Source organism: Penaeus vannamei, chromosome 18 (assembly GCF_042767895.1).
Source record: "Penaeus vannamei isolate JL-2024 chromosome 18, ASM4276789v1, whole genome shotgun sequence".
Taxonomy (NCBI): domain Eukaryota; kingdom Metazoa; phylum Arthropoda; class Malacostraca; order Decapoda; family Penaeidae; genus Penaeus; species Penaeus vannamei.
The window spans coordinates 6,431,013-6,436,012 of record NC_091566.1 but is presented as its reverse complement, the minus strand read 5'-3'; positions in this window follow the sequence as shown (position 1 = coordinate 6,436,012).

Below are 5,000 nucleotides of genomic sequence, written 5' to 3'. Positions count from 1 at the left end.
AAAGATAAATAAAAATAATAAATAAGATGATAAATAAAAATAATAAATAAGATGATAAATAAAAATAATAAATAAGATAAATAAAAAATAATAAAAGATAAACAAAAAATAATAAAAGATAAATAAAAAATAATAAAAGATAAATAAAAATAAATCAAAGATAAATAAAAAATAATAAAAAAAAAAACTCCAGAAAGAAACAAACAGCAGAACCACGTCAAGGCGGAAGCTCGCGTTGGCCCGAACCGCCTCGCCCGCTTCCCGCCGCCGTCCCCGAGCGTCCGAAGAAGAAGCACGGGGTTCTCCGGCTTGTCTGGGTGGCGGCCGAGGCTCCCGAGACGCGTCAAGGAATTGCGGTTGTCAGGTTAAAACGCGACGCATAACTGTGGGCCGAGTAATTTCCCTCAGGGTTGGGGATTGTACTTGGGTGGGGAAGGGGTGGGTAGGGAAAGGGTTGGAGGGTGGGTGGGGGAGGGGACAGGGGTGGATGGGAGGGGTTGGAGGGGGTGGGTGGGAGGATGGTTGGTGCGAGGTGGTGAGGAGACGATGTGATGAGTTAGTTGGAGGGGGAGGAGGAGGGAAGGGGGGAGAAGTGGGTAGGGAGGGGTGAGGAGGGTGGGAGGGGTGGAGGAGGGAGGAGGAGGTGTGATGAAAGTGGGCTTTGGAGGGGGGTTGGAGAGGGAGGGAGAGGGGTGGGGAAGGAGGGTTGGAAGAGGGTAGGAGGTGGGGAGGGTTGGTTGGAGGGGGGATGGGAGAGGGTAGGGAGGGGTGGGTTGGATATGGAGGAAGAGGAGAGTTTGGTTGTGGGTTGGTTGAGATGGGGAGAGGGAGGGTGGGAGGGGGTGGTTTAGAGAGGGAATAGGGGTGGAGGATAAATTAGGGAAGGTGGAAGGGGTTGGAGAAGTTGGAAGAAGGAGAAGAGGGAGATGGAGGGAGAAGGGGTGGGGAATTAGATGAGGAGGATAGGCAGAGGGTACGAAAGAGGGGAATGGTAGAGAAATGAAAAGGGAGGAGAAAATGGCGAAGGAGGATAAGTATAATATCAGTGATAATGTTAATAATTACTGTTATCATTATCACAATTCTTATCTATACTTTTTACATTATCATTATTGTTATCATCATAACTAATGATACTACTAATAATACCATTTTTAACATCATTACTGTTCCTTTTGCTACTGTTACCATTCTTAGTCTTAGTCTTAATAGTGTCATTATTATTTGCGTTATCTCATTTTCATTACTAATATTAATATTTTTATCGTGATAATTATTACTGTCGAATTATTAATTTCGAATCACCAACAGTATAGAAATGTATTTTAATTTTAAGTTATATTGATACCATGAGCTAGTCCCAGAATACCAACACTTTCGAATAATTCACTGTTAAATAGATAAAATAATTGAAAGCTAAATGATCGTAGAATAAAGTAATTTATTGGGTGAATGATAGTAAACCTAACCACAATCTTCAATTAGTTAAGGGTTATTATTATCAATGGAAAATGAGTGATCACAGACATCCTCGTTTTCGCCATTGTGAGAAAATGACTCACACTATCTCGACACAGGTAGCCACTGCTCGAGCATGACTCATATTTGCAACTATTGCCGGAGATTGATAGTGCCTTCCGTCGACGATAAAGAAATCAAAATAATCCCCCTATGCAATCTTCTTTTAGTACCACAACGAGAGGACATGAACCAACAGGTAAGTTTCGTACCGAGAGCTTATTGATACCCCGAACCAGGTTTCAGAGATTCGTTTCGTTCACACCTTACGAACCGCCTCTTCGTGTAAGTGCAAAGCGGTGCCGGTGCGAGTTAGAGGTGACCGTTCTTTCAAGGACTGTGCACACACACACACACACACAAACACACACACACGCACACACACACACATATACACAAACACACAGACACACACACACACACACACACACGCATACATACACACACACACACATACATACACACACACACACACACATATATACACAAACACACACACACACACCACACACACACACACATACACAAACACACCCACGAACACACACACACACACATACACACACACACATATACACAAACACACACACACATTTATGAATATATATATATATATATATATATATATATATATATATATATATATATATATATATATATATATATATATATATATATACGTAGAGTAACTAGTGAACCGAAACGGGAGTGAAAAATGTGATAACGTAATACATATAACCAACACTATGTCGATGTAAATAAATGAGTTATTGATATATAAATCAAAGTCTATACCACTGTGTTATTTTCTTGGATGTCATTATATAAGAACAGAAAACGTAAAAAGTTAAAAAGCCTTAGAGGAAATGAAAGCTGAATTATGAAAATAATAGACATTTGATTATTAGGCACAGAGAGCAGGATTGGAAGAAATAAGTGGATATTTATGATAAAAGGTAAATAAAGTAATTAAAATTCTCGCATTATTTATGAAGGTAACAATTCTTAAAACGTTCTAATAACTGATAATTAAGAAACATCGATGTAGAGAACTTTGTAAAAAAAGTGGATAACAAAATTTTCAATTTAGATATTTCCAGGTCTATTTTATACGAATATTGGTTACTCGTTCATATTTTTGCGGTGAAATGAATAATGGCTGTTCATTACTGGTGTTTGCTGATGACATCACTTTGAACAGAATTTAATTAAATTATTCCCCAAGAGCCAGTTCTAACGGAAGGGATTTCAAAGTCATTAACAATTTAGTTATTAATTCCATGTATATTATCGTTTATTTGTTTCTTTTATTTGTATAAATGCTTTTGTATTCCTTACCGATTTGTTCCAGCATATTGGTATAAGTGAATATTAATGGTAATTACACTGATAATGATAATAATACGATGGTAATGATGATGATAATAACAATAAAAATGATAATAATAATGATAATTGTAATAATAACAATGTAATGATGATGATAATAATAAAGATAATAAAAACAATAGCAGTGATACTGGTTATGGTAACAGTAATAACAATAATGATAATAAATGTAATAATAAATTTGATACTCGTAATTATGATAATGAATTCAATAATGATAATTATAATGATAAATCTAAAAATAATAATCATGAAAACAATATCAATAATGATATTAATGATAATGAAAATAATGAAAATGATGAGGGGGAGGGGGGGGGGAGGGGTGTGTGAAGGAGCTACACTGATTTTAGGGATTAAGGGTTTTGTTATCATAGTAATTATGATAATGAAAATTATCTTAGATATAATGATGATGATTGTAATAATAATGATGATGATAATAATGGTAAAGATAACGAAAGCAACGATAATGATGATAACAATAGTAACGATATTGTGATAATGAATGTAATAATGATAATGATGAGATAAAAGATAAGATAAAGATAAAGATAAAAAATATATTGATAGTGATACCACTGTTAATGATAATGGTGATAATGAAAACGATGAAAGTATGATTATTGATAATAAAACAATGATTATTTTAATGAATACGATAATAAGGATAATAATTAAAGTAATGATGATAATGATAAAAATAATAATAATAATCATGATAATGATAATGAATATCATTATCATCGTTATTGATAATAAAAACAATGATTATTTTAATGAAGACGATAATAAGGATAATAATCAAAGCAATGATGATAATGATAGAAATAATAATAATAATCACAATAATGATAATGAATATCATTATCGTCATTATTGATAATAAAAGCAATGATTATTTTAATGAATACGATAATAAGGATAATAATCAAAGTAATGATGATAATGATAGAAATAATAATAATAATCATAATAATGATAATGAATATCATTATCATCATTATTGATAATAAAAACAATGATTATTTTAATGAAGACGATAATAAGGATAATAATCGAAGTAATGATGATAATGATAGAGATAATGATAATAAACATAATACTAATAATGAATATCATTATCATCATTATTGATAATATTTTAATGAAGACGATAATAAGGATAATTAAAGTAATGATGATAATGATAGAAATAATAATAATAATCACAATAATGATAATGATAATCATTATCATCATCCACATCCCCATTACAACTTCCTTCGCTCGGAACTCCCACCCCGCACTCCGCAGGCCAAGCACCCCTTTCGCGCACCTCTAGCCTGAGCCAAATCATCTTGGCGCACTCTCGTCGCCTCCTCCAGGCTCCCAAGTGCCCCCTCTCTTCCCCTTCCCCCCCCCCCTGGCGACGAGACCGGCTTCCAGTGCCACCCCTTCGCAGCCCGGAGACAATGGACAAGTGCCCGTGAGACTTACGTAAGGGCCGACAACTCGCCCGCAATGGCACATACCTGTCCTCGACCCGCGCTGTCGTTAAGGCCGGGTCGCGAGGGCTGAGTTGCGGCGGAGGGGGGTGGGGGTGGAGGGGGTGGAAGGAGGGGGTGGAGGGGGTGTGGGGGGTGGAGTGGGCGGGGTGAGGGGAGTGGGCGGAAGGGGTGGAGGGGCGTGGGGAACGGGTGGAGGGGGTGTGGGGAAGGGGTGGAAGGGGCAGGGGAAGGGGTGGAGGGGCGGGGGGAAGGGGTGGAGGGGGCGGGGGATGGGGTGGAGAGGGAGGGGGAAGGGGAGGACAGGGGGTGGGGAAGGGGGTGGAGGAGGTCGTCTTGTCTATGGTGGGGGGATGGATGGTGAGTTCTTGGTGGGGAGTGTTAAAGGGCTGCCCTGATTTTAGGTAGTTCGTGTGGGGGTAAAAGGTTTTTGTTGTTTTTGTTATAATCATTGTTATTATTACTGTTATCATGATTGTTATGGTTACCATCTTTGTCCTTATTACTGTAATTATCATTATTATTATTATTATCACTGCTAATACAGTATTATCATCATTATCATTATCATCATCATTATCATAATCGTTATCATCTTTATTATTA